A 13692-nucleotide genomic window follows, 5' to 3' on the forward strand; every position below is an offset into this window, starting at 1 on the left:
GAAGTGGTTTAACACATTTACGTCTTTAAATAATTCTTTTTTATTTGTTAAGAAATAGTCGATTTCGTTCCTTGTTTTTCCATCTGGACTTTCCCAGGTCCATCTTCTGTGTTTTTTCTTTTTAAAGAAGCTGTTCATTTGATAGAGATTGTTTTCCAAAAGAAAAGTTAACAGTTGTTTGCCTCTATAATTTCTGCCTTCGCTTCCAAAATTTCCCAATATTATTTCAGAGGGGTCTTCCTTGGTACCTATTTTGGCGTTGAAATCACCGCCTATTATTAAGAAGTGGCCAGGATTTTCCTTGATTGCACAGGATATTTGGTCGTAGAATATTTGGACTTCTTCATCTGAATGGCCTGTAGTAGGTGCGTATACTTGAATGAACTTTAGGATATATCTGGTGCTCATTTTGATGTTTAAGTAGACCACCCTTGTTGATATTTGGTTTATTGACACAATTCTGTTCGCAATTCTTTTGTGAACAAAGAAGCCGACTCCTCCGATTGTCGATTCCTCTTCTCCTTTGTAGTACCACAGATGGCCTGATGGGAGTGAGATAAGATTCTCTCCTTTTTTTCTAACTTCGCTGATACCCACAATATCCCAATTCACTTTTGAAAGTTCTTCCTCCATTTCTTCGAACCTTTCTTCGGTAGAGAGCGACCGAGCATTATATGTGGCGATGTTGAGGTTTATATTTTTGACGCACTTTGAATAGGGTTGGTTTACACTGGTCGGGTTTGTGGCATTTAAACACCGTGCTTGCCTTGCATGTCGGTGAGTATTCATATTTATTCCCACGAGTAGCTGGGGATCGTTGTCGATTCCTGTAGAGCCCCGCGTTAGGGATGGACACAAGCTCGAGCTTAGCTCGGCTCGGCTCGAGGCTCGGCTCGTTTGACGAGCCGAGCTTCGAGCTCAAGCCTGTTTGTTTCTTGCGAGCCGAGCTTCGAGCCGAGCCAAATTTTTTTCGAGCCGAGCCGAGCTGAATTGGAAACGAGCCGAGCTTTCCTTAACGAGCTTGTCAATATTTTAGCTAATACTCTAATATTTTTTCTATTTATTTTTGATACCACTGATACTTTTGTTTGAGAATAAGTAATTTAGACGACAAATATGTATTTGCAATATACAGTGTGTCCGTAATGTATTAAATAAATGGGATATTTCCTAAACTAAAAGTCTTTTGAAAAAAATCTAAAACACGTCGATTTTTAATTTTAATGATCTACATTTTACAACCAAATTTAATTACACAGAGTGATACACATAAAGGTGATGACGCCATCGGATTTTTTGTAAATATAACAGCTTCATACACAATACCTGCAAAAGGTAAATATGTGGGCTAACAATTATCGGACCCTACTTTTCAAAGGTAATTGAAACGAGTCGCATAACATCAGTCTTTAACGGGGTATCTCGCACCTACTTTAATTTATTTATTTCCCAGTAGAATTAATCCTGGAGGTTTTGATGAAAGTTTATGGTTTCAATAGGATATTGCGCCTCCGCATTATGCTGTAGATGTTCCAAGGTACGTAGACGAAATTTTTCCGAACAGGTGGATTGGAAGACGTGGGAGTGTGAAAATTTAAGATAAAGTCATGTATCAATTACTGGATTACTTTCAAATTCTTAGATTAATAATTTGAAATCAATAAAATTTATTTTCATAGCGCATATCTTTGAAATTCTGTCCGTTAGACCCCAAGTATCATACCTTTTTAACATCAGCTCATTTTTTCGATCTAAAAATGTCACAACGTAGGTACAGAGTGTACATTTACCTCATACATATCAGCTTAATGTATATCACCCTGTATAATCAAATTTTATGGTAGAAGGTAGAACATTAAAATTAAAACTCCACGAATTCCAGATATTTTTAAAAAGGATTAAGGAAGTATCTGATTTATTACATATTTTACGGACACTCTGTATAAATTCCTTTTTAAATAATATTCTTGCATTTCGATTATCCCTAATATCGTCACTAAATATTTGAATAGGATTTATAAAATGCAGTTATGTACTTCTCATTTTTACTATAGTTACTCGGAAGAGGTAAAAATTTTAATGTAGGTAGAATCCCAATTTTATAATCCTCCATAAACTTAAACTGCCTCTTGTAACCTTCTTAAGAATTTGTTTATCAAAAAGACTAACTTCTAGGAATGCGAATATTTACATTTTACCATAACAAAAAAATATGTTCATGGGGTAATATAATCTACCCAAAAATTTGAATCTCTATAATAATTTTATTAAAGGAAAGGTATTACTACCTCGTACCTCCATACTTGAATGGTTTTGGACATAATGATATGAATTTAACAATAGAAATTTACTGTTAATCTGTACAGTTGAATGTTTTATTGTAACTTATTTCTCAGTATAAACTTTGCTAAATCTGTAGGTATTAAGAAAATAATTCCGATTTTAAGAAAACTAGCACGTTTGTATTTTACGGGTAGTAGGAAAGAAATCTAATAGTTATTACAATCTTTTCAGTCTTGAGAAAGAAGTTGAAGTTGCTGTTCGTCCATTTCTGTTTAGGAACCTAATTCCAAATTTTTCGCGTTTTTAAAATGTTTAATTACGATAGTGATGATAGTTTTATGGACACAAATCTTCCTTCTCCAAGTCCAAGTGAAAATAGTGAAGTGTCAACTAAGTCGACTGAAAGCGTTAGCGGCGATTATACTCTTGACGAAACTTCGACATTTCGGAGCAAGTTTACATGCTTTTTTGAGTTTAAAATTATTGACAAAATAAACAAATTAGCGACATGCAAATTATGTAACAAACGAAAAATTAAAAGTGAGTTTAAAGTAAAACTTTCCGTTACAACTACTTTAAAAAGGCACTTATTAAGTAAACATCCAAAGGAATATGGTACTATTTTTCCAAAGCTCTCTCAACCTGGAACTAGCAAAGCTGGACCACTTCATAATTTCTTAACAATTAAGGTAAGAACACATTTTACTATTGTAATGTCAATATTCAAAGTATTAACGCCAAAGTTTTCGATGTGCCAAAACAATGCAAATATTCAAAAATAATATTTTATTATTTTTTTGCATGATGTTTCAGTTTTTATTTATTATTGTTGGAAAAAAAAGTGTAATAAAATTTTTTGTTCATAACCAGTTTTTTTGGGAATTTTCTTAATAAAATTTTGGTCGATGTAATAATCTGATAAATATTTGGCATTAAATAATTGCTTAACGTTAAACAATGTTGTCAAACTGAGTAAAATTATAAAATTTTAAGCTGTTAGTTTTCAGTACTAACAATTGCATTAATTATAATGAAAATTGATATACCTACTTAACCTAAAATGCAAATCCGAGATCCATTGTCTAGTCGCAACAGAGGGGGTCCCGTGGGAAAGTTCGAGCTCCCCGTGATTTAATGGTGGTATTATAAGTTTTTTGGGTCGCTGAATCCAATGGAAGTGGTCTGGAAGCCCAAATATGGTCCGTTTAATTGTTATTAACAAATTATGGTAAAATAAGGGCTTTATGAGAAGCCCTGTAAAGAAATTGATAGTATTAAGGTCTTTTTAGATTCTTTGGATAATTCTGAGCAAAAAAGGTCTCTTGTGATATTTGTCTAAAATTAGTTGTTGTCGAGTTATAAGCGATGACCTCTGCCAAACGTCATTTTAAAGAGGAAGGATGAATTTGCATTTTTTTATTATATTTTTTAAAAAACACTTTTAAACTTTAAAAGGTGATAATTCAATAGTAAATTTAATTTCGAACAATTTTGCTGTAGAAATGTATGTACTAAAAGGGCATAGAACTCATACTATGCACCTTAGTTCATAGGGGTTAATTCACCCCTTTCTCAAAAACGCACCCCTGTAAATGGAAGCACACCGCGGTGTTTTCATATTTAGAGGTCCATTGACCATATGAAACAAGAAACAATAAAACCCCGTGAACGTTGTAGTTCCTTTTAGCCATCTTATTTTGAACATAATCAATAGCCTAATATATTCTCTTCTATTACATCATCATCGTTATACATATTTGCCTTTTTTGTCTTGAGCCACATCAGAATAAATATTCTTTACCGCCATGTCATTCCTAACTTTACCATAACGGCTTCTTCTTCCTCTCTTACTAGCTCCAGGTGCGACACACATTTTCGCTTTTTGGATGAAATGGTACCTTTGCGCATTGTACGCGCCATAACCACCTTAAACTTATCTCATTTTATCTTTAATAATTGGTACCACACCCAAACTCCCTTTTATGTTTTTTACCATGTTTTATCACTTTCATTTTACTTTTATAAAACTTTTCCGTCTGCGACAAGTAATTCTTGCCGTTTTCGTCCATAATTTAGTTTTTAATTACTTCTTTTTTTGTGTTGTTTGAAACCAAAGCTTACAAAAGTCTGAAAGGAACCAAAAATTAAAATATAAAATACGTAAAGAACATTTAACACTTAACAACCATTGTCTCCTTATTCTTGCTAATATTCTTGTTGGTTCAATTGCCGTAAAGTTGGTAAAAATAATTTTGTTTACCCGCTGGGCTGCTATAATAATTCTAAACAATTAGATAATTTCTCATTATCTATTACTACTTTTCTCAATGATTTAGTTTTTTAACAATGTAAATGATATTGACTTAAAGAACAAATAAAAGTTATAATTAAAATATTTTATATTTCATAATTTTCTAAAAGACTAGGTCAATTTAATTTGTTTATTTATGGAAAAACCAAAAAAAAAGTTCAAAAAATTCAGCGCCCAATTCGGTAATCCCTTTAGTGTGCAGTTCATTGTACCTACCCAACGACCTCCAATCCTATTTTAACTATTAGCGGGCTCTGGTAATTTAGTGTGAATTCATGTTGGCTGGGAAATAATAAATAGCAAAATAAATACAATAAAATAATAGCTTTATTTTAAAAATAATTCAAATTTACATTCAAATATCAAGTAATTTACACTCGTTTATGTTTATTGCAGAAATCCGTGAATGAACCTAAAGATGAAAACTTTATCGTTGATTGGGTGGCCACTAAATACCTACCTTTTTCGTTTTTTGACGACGAAGCAACAAGGAACTTCTTCGATCAAATCAAACCTGGAATAAACCTGCCTGGACGAAAAGCTTTAAAGAGAATGGTTGTGTCCCGTTTTGAACAGGATCAAAAAAAAGTTATGCATATACTACAACAAAACACATCAAGAATATCTTTTACCATTGATGGCTGGACGGCAATTAATGGAAAATCTTATTATGGGATCACCGCCCACTTTATTGATGACCATTGGCAACTCCAGTCTGTAGTTATCGATTTCTCACCTTCACATGGGCTTCATACTGGGAGAGATATTGCCAAGTTGTTTTATGAATCTTTGCAGAGCTATGGCATCACATCGAAAATTCAAGGCATAACTGTTGACAACACTGCAGCAAATACAACGTTCATGCAGGAGTTAAAAAAGCTTATTCCTTCTTTTGATGACGTTAATCAACATTTTAAATGTGTAGCACATATTCTGAACTTGGCTGTTCAAGATTGCTTAAAATCTCTGAAAATAGAAGAAGACGTAGGAGGGGAGGCTGAAGATGAAGAAAGCAGTAACGTAGATGAAGAGGTTGAGTTCGAACACAACGATGTTCTAGATGAAGATATTCAAACACCAACTAACTGTTTGGATAAAATTCGTTATATATTTAAGAAAATAAAAAAATCTGAAAAATTACGGATCCGTTTTAAAAGTGCGTGCCAAACTGCTGGGGCATCTACACAGATTTCACCTATTCTGGATGTTCCAACAAGATGGAACTCCACTCATGATATGTTGGATGTCGCATTAAAGTTAAAAAAGGGGATCGACTGTCTATGTGCAAGCGACAGTGTCAATAAATTAAACAATTTTCGACTACACCAAAACGAATGGCAGATGTTAGCTTCCGTCTGTAAATTTTTAAAGATGTTTAAAATAGTAAGCGAAAACCTTGGAGGAGACAAATACGCAACGCTTCCATCAGTGATAGTCAGTTTAAATATACTGTTAGACAAAATCGAATTACAATCAAAGTTGCTTGACGATAAACCGAATCGTTCCTGTGTAGATGAACAACTTTTAACTGCATTTCAAAAGGCCAGAGATAAAATTTTAAAACATTACAGACAAACAAATTGGATTTACTATGCAGTACTTATTTTAGACCCAAGACATAAACTTGAAGCATTTGATAACTCACTTTGGGGAAGGGACTTAAAGAACGAATCGTATTCAGTGTTTAAAAAACTGTTAAAAAAGTATGAAGGAAATCAGCAAGCTGTAGAAAATATAACGCAAAGTACATCTGAATCGTCGGTGGTCATGGAAGTACAAGATGAGCTTGAAATCAATTTCGAAAGCTATTATCAATCAAAGGTCATAACAAAACCAAAAGACTTAAGTACTGAATTCTATGACTACATAGCACTCCCGCAAAGTACTGGCAACGAAGATATTTTAAAGTGGTGGCAGGTAAATAAAGGAAGATTTCCTGTTCTTGCTGAAATGGCCAGAGACTTACTAAGTATTCCTGCTACGTCCGTACCATCTGAGCGATTGTTTTCGAAAGCTGGCTTAATTATTCGAAAACAACGCAATAGATTGACTAATGAATCGGCTAAGTGCCTCTTATGTCTAAACTCTTGGGTAGAAAACCCAATTTTGAAAAATGTGTAAAACAATTTTTTTTTTAATTTTAATCGTTTAAATTAGTTCTAGGTTTAATTTTATTTATTGTTGAAGTAGAGTCGTATATGTATAATTTGGTAAGAATAGAGTTATAATGTTATTTTTAAATATATACCTACACTTTCCTCCTTTCCTCTTGTAAATGATTTTTATTAACAATGTAATTTTTTTTTAAATAGTATCTCCGATATAAAATGTTAATGGAGATACTATGTACCTATTTATAATTGACTGTAAGTGTACAAAAATATTTTTCAGGTGACACAGGTTTTTTAGTTACTTAAATTAAAAAAAAAAGAGTTACAACTCATCTGTATTAAGTTTAGTGAAAGATTTATTTTATGCGAATCTAGTAATATAAGACAATAAAATACTTGATACTTTTTATTTATATTTTTTATTTATTTATGCAGGCCTTTTAGGTGGTAGGTACTACATTACAATATTACCAATAGTATTATACAGTGTGGCAAAGCCAAATGGAATAAATTCATTATTTCGTGAATGAGCGATTTTGGAAAAAGATCTCAAAACAGGTCGATTTTTATTTTTAAATTACGATTTTTTGGCATATATAATACCTACATATATCATACTAATGACGTCATCCATCTGGGCGTCATGACGTAATCGATTATTTTTTTAAATGGGAATAGGGGTCATGTGCTAGCTCATTTGAAAGGTTATTAAATTCTCTATTCAGTAATATCAATATTAACAATTATGTATACAGTGTGTCCAAAAAAAAATTCGAATTAAATTAATTAACACAAAAAGAAGAATGTATGTAATTTATTTAATTCACAATACATTTTACTGCTGTCAGAAAACATAAAAAATGTTTATTTGACAAATAAACACAGCTTTTCGCTTAAATTAAATGTTCAAACTACCAAGAGGCAGGTGAGTGGCATCTTGAACATTGAATTTAAGTGAAAAGCTATGTTTATTTGTCAAATGAACATTCTTTCTGTTTACTGACAGTAGCAAAATGTATTTTGAATTAAATAAATTACATATACATTTTCATTTTTGTGTCAATTAATTTAATTAAAAAAAAATTGGACACCCTGTATATTATGTTAATATTTATATTACTGAATAGAGAATTTCATAACCGTTCAAATGAGCTACTATCATATACGAGTATATGCCAAAAAATTGTAATTTAGAAATAAAAACCGACCTGTTTCGGATTTTTTTTCCAAAAGCGCTTATTCACGAAATAATAAATTTATTCCATTTGGCTTGGCCACACTGTATGTACATATGAATATTGATATTTAAAAAAATGTTTTCATAAAATATGCTGCTTTTTCCTACTCCGATTATTTATGGATTAGTCTGGTCGTATTAGACTTTACTTTTTATTGTTATTTGTATTATTTATTATCACTACACTATACGAAATCCGGGTGTTATCAAACAATTCATCCACTATCTTGTCATAATACTTAATACAAATATGCCATCTTATTTGAAATTTATATTAAACTATCGTAATATATCTACCTATATAGTTTCTCAGCGATAAAACTATTTTCTTGGCTTCCTTTAAATCGGGTTATTTTAAAAAGACTGACATTATTTCAGGACGAACACTAAAATCATACATTATCATAGTTTTTTAAACAGAAATTAAGACAAACTGTGAAATAAACATTTTTAATTTCTCCTATTTGTTCATTAATCTAAGAAAAAAAATATCTCGCTCTTCTTGTCTCCTAACGTTACTATGATAGAGTATGTAGCTATTATGTGAAAAGCATTTAGTGAATTTCTTATTATTTCTTATATTTGACTATTATAAGTAAAAAAAATTACTACGAATGTTATATTTTACATTCATTATTATGTTTTTGAGCTCGGCTCGGCTCGGCTCGAACTATTCGAGCCGAGCCGGCACGAGCCACGAGCTCAACCTGCAAGATCGAAGTTCAAGCCGAGCTTCTATCTCGAGCTCGGCTCGAAATTTCGAGCTGAGCACAAGCTTTTCAAAAGCTCGGCTTGGCTCGGCTCGAGTCCATCCCTACCCCGCGTACAGGAACAAGGCTAATTTTCAATGGGATTTCGCCCGGTGTCCCAAGAGCATCGTTAGCGGCCGCGTGACGTGCGACCATTCAGTTTTTAGCACGATAGCTTCCACCTTAACTTACGGATTTTTTTGCATCTGGTTTTCTCCATATTTTGTTGGGTAAGATGGGGAGGGAAAAAGGTGTATATGGGAAGAATCTGTAGTAGAAAGAAATATAGTGACCCGTCTGCCTTCGGAAACCTAATCGCCATTCGGGGTCGAAAAAAAAACAAGAGTTAGCCAAGAGAGGCTGATAGAAAAGATTAAAGACATTTCACTCAAGACAAGTTGAAGAAGAGTAAAATGTGAAGGCCCTTATGATCCGCCAGGTGCGTTTCATAAGCGTATGAGTATTGGTACGCTTTGTGTTCCCGCTCATACTTCGGGGTGTTGACTACAGACTGTATGGCTCGTCCAGCATGCCATAGCATGGAGGATAAGGTTCACGTAATTTTTACAATGTAGACACCCTAAACTCCATGGTCTGACATTTTTTACATACCTCGTATAAAGTTGAAAAAGTTTGATATCTGATGGTTTTGTCTTAGATTTTAGACCAGGTAGAGCATTTTATGAAGAATACCTTTTTTTCTAAAAATTGATAATACGATAGTTATCATAATTGTAATAAAATGATGATGGTTACCTATGTATATACGTAATTTGAGAAAAAATTGAAATTTTTTTTCGGTTAGAGTGATGTAATTGTATATTAAAACATAGTTTTTAATTTCAAACCACTATTCATTGTAGAATTGTTTGATATTCTGGAATATAAAGGTACTTTACTCTTTAACGAAATTCATACATATTTTGACATATCTAACTCATATAAATTTGATATCTGATGGTTGAGTTTTAGATTTTTGAGTATCCAGAGCCTTTTATGAAGAATAACTTTTCTTCGTAAAATTGATAATAAAAAAGTTTTCCATGTGGTTCCTAGCTACGCAGACATACTATATAAGAGCTTCTGTATAAGAATTTTTACATTGTAATATATCCATATCCATATTCGGATTCAGCATAATCAAAAACAAAATAGAAACATATTTGATCAAAGTAAAATGGTAAATTCAACGATATTGTTAAAATTATTTATACAAAACAATTGTTATTGTTTTGTTTAACAATTAATAAACAATTTACGGCCAAATCTGCGAGTAGAACTTTTTACTTTAAGGTGTATATAAACTAACAAAAAAAGTTTTAGAAAAATATAAGATTGTTTGATTTTTTCCGAAACAATGAATGTTTTCGTTCTAATTGCACTCCCCTTTACTAATAAGCTAATTTTTCGCAAGTAGTTTTATTCTGACGAGACATCCAACATTTTTCCTTACAACAATTTCCGTATGTGGTAGATAACAAAGATTGCAGGGATAGTCCAGTCGGGCTAGACTGGACTTGCCGCCGAGCTGCCCCAAATTTTATTTTTATAATCTTTAGGGAGGGTAAACAGTAGTCTTAATTTAAAATCTCGACTTTTCGAGCCATCAAAATCGTTTTTGCTCAATATCTCCGCCATTTTCAACTTCTCAACAAAAAGTATGGCAACTAAAATTGTTGAAAATATGATTTTCTATAATTTCTTTCATTACAATTTTTTTCGTGCGGGCGATATTTTCAGAGTTATGGGGGAAAATAAAAACTGTCATTATTTGTAGGTATTTATATGTTGTTAGGGATCGTATATACCTAAATCTAAATACAAATCTATATTTTTTGATAAAAATATAGCTCATCATATATTTTTCATATTATGATGAATTTCATCAGATGATTTCAAATGCATTCCTCTTTTAAGATGAATTTGAACTAGAAGTTTCAAAGTTTTGCATAATTGCGCTTTTAAAGTACAAATATGTTTAATAAGGTAATATATTTTATCACCAACCGTCACTAAAGTCATTCATTATTGTACTCATTTGCCCTCATTTGCGGCAGGAAAGTAACACCTTATTGTACTGAAAGAAGAATTTTACTTTACCTGTCGCGATTAATCGAATTAACCCGATATTGAATGTAAGTGGTCGATCACAGTAATCGAATGGCGAGTATTTGAGTGAATTTAAAGTTATATATATATATATATATATATATATATATATATATATATATATATATATATATATATATATATAAATAAGCAAAATCATTGGCTAATACTCGTAAAGTGAATGTGAATTTAGTTGGAAATATATAAAATGATGAAGGGTCATCATTCCATACATTTCTGTGCAACTATATACACCGGTGTTTCGGCCTATTTGGGCTTCGTCAGTATAGTGTAGCAAGTTAAAAAAGTTGTTTGTTAACTTGTAAAAGGATTACTACAGGAGCAAGGTTACTAATTTTGGTCAGGTTGTTAGAAGACCCGCAGTCGCAAGGCTACAACTAACATTGCCAAGGAGGTAAAGCTACCTGAGGAAATGAAAAGCCATAACATTATTAAATAAAATGATGTTGGATAATCGAGTACAAATATAAAAATAAATAAGCAAAATCATTGGCTAATACTCGTAAAGTGAATGTGAATTTAGTTGGAAATATATAAAATGATGAAGGGTCATCATTCCATACATTTCTGTGCAACTATATACACCGGTGTTTCGGCCTATTTGGGCTTCGTCAGTATAGTGTAGCAAGTTAAAAAAGTTGTTTGTTAACTTGTAAAAGGATTACTACAGGAGCAAGGTTACCAATTTTGGTCAGGTTGTTAGAAGACCCGCAGTCGCAAGGCTACAACTAACATTGCCAAGGAGGTAAACTAAATTCACATTCACTTTACGAGTATTAGCCAATGATTTTGCTTATTTATTTTTATATTTGTACTCGATTATCCAACATCATTTTATTTAATAATGTTATGGCTTTTCATTTCCTCAGGTAGCTTTACCTCCTTGGCAATGTTAGTTGTAGCCTTACGACTGCGGGTCTTCTAACAACCTGACCAAAATTGGTAACCTTGCTCCTGTAGTAATCCTTTTACAAGTTAACAAACAACTTTTTTAACTTGCTACACTATACTGACGAAGCCCAAATAGGCCGAAACACCGGTGTATATAGTTGCACAGAAATGTATGGAATGATGACCCTTCATCATTTTATATATTTCCAACTAAATTCACATTCACTTTACGAGTATTAGCCAATGATTTTGCTTATTTATTTTTATATTTGTACTCGATTATCCAACATCATTTTATTTAATAATGTTATGGCTTTTCATTTCCTCAGGTAGCTTTACCTCCTTGGCAATGTTAGTTGTAGCCTTGCGACTGCGGGTCTTCTAACAACCTGACCAAAATTGGTAACCTTGCTCCTGTAGTAATCCTTTTACAAGTTAACAAACAACTTTTTTAACTTGCTACACTATACTGACGAAGCCCAAATAGGCCGAAACACCGGTGTATATAGTTGCACAGAAATGTATGGAATGATGACCCTTCATCATTTTATATATTTCCAACTAAATTCACATTCACTTTACGAGTATTAGCCAATGATTTTGCTTATTTATTTTTATATTTGTACTCGATTATCCAACATCATTTTATTTAATATATATATATATATATATATATATATATATATATATATATATATATATATATATATATATATATATATATATATATATATTCGTAAGGGGATTTTTCCACATTCTCTATTTCATCTATTTGATTTCGTACGAGTGGTCGTTAAACCAATAACCTTGGATCTTTGGTTCACTGAGTGTGTTTCAAAGATCTACATCTTATGTTTTTAAATATATATATATATATATATATATATATATATATATATATATATATATATATAAAGCAGTTAGGTAATATTGACTGACACTATGTAAAATATTGTTAATTTTGAGGTTGCAGTCATAAATTTCAGGGGGCAGGATAAGTAAAACTCTTAGTTATTATCAAGCTTTCGCAAAATTTATTTGCTTCTTCAAGATATGCTAAAAAAGTTTTAGTAAATACAATGAAATTAAGACGATAAAAAATATTGTACATAAAAGCATAAAAAAACTTACAACGTGAGGTTAATCCATTAAATTTTTGGCGTACATAACAAAAAAATATATAAAATTCTTAATCTAATTTCTAATCTTCTAAAATGCCTTAATTTTATATAATTTAAAAAGTATATTATTTCTATAGTAAAATTGGTAAAAGTAAATAATTTCTATCTTACGAAAACTAATATTTTAATTTAAAAATACTAAATTGCCTGACTAAATTCAAAATTAAATTTTCAAATTTGGCGCCACTTTATTGCTAAAACTAATATTTTACAAATTACTTATATCCATAAATTCTATAATAAGTACGCAGATAAGAAATAATAAAAAACTAGTTATTAGCAACTTAAAATAAAATATAATAAACAGATACAAATGTCTTTCTGACATACTAAATTTCAAATTAAATTGTCAAATTATTTTTCTCTTTTTAAATTATCTAAAATTAAGGCATTGTAGAAGATTACAAATTAGATTAAGAATTTTATATATTTTTTTGTTATGTACGCCAAAAATTTAATGGATTAACCTCACGTTGTAAGTTTTTTTATGCTTTTATGTACAATATTTTTTATCGTCTTAATTTCATTGTATTTACTAAAACTTTTTAGCATATCTTGAAGAAGCAAATAAATTTTGCGAAAGCTTGATAATAACTAAGAGTTTTACTTATCCTGCCCCCTGAAATTTATGACTGCAACCTCAAAATTAACAAGATTTATATATATATATATATATATATATATATATATATATATATATATATATATATATATATATAATCGGTTCATAACGTTCTACGACGTCTTCCGATTCCCAATCGTCATTGCTCTCGATCGTAGCACATGTCTTCGTTCAAGC

This window comes from Diabrotica virgifera, chromosome 1 (genome assembly GCF_917563875.1).
Source record: "Diabrotica virgifera virgifera chromosome 1, PGI_DIABVI_V3a".
Classification (NCBI taxonomy): domain Eukaryota; kingdom Metazoa; phylum Arthropoda; class Insecta; order Coleoptera; family Chrysomelidae; genus Diabrotica; species Diabrotica virgifera.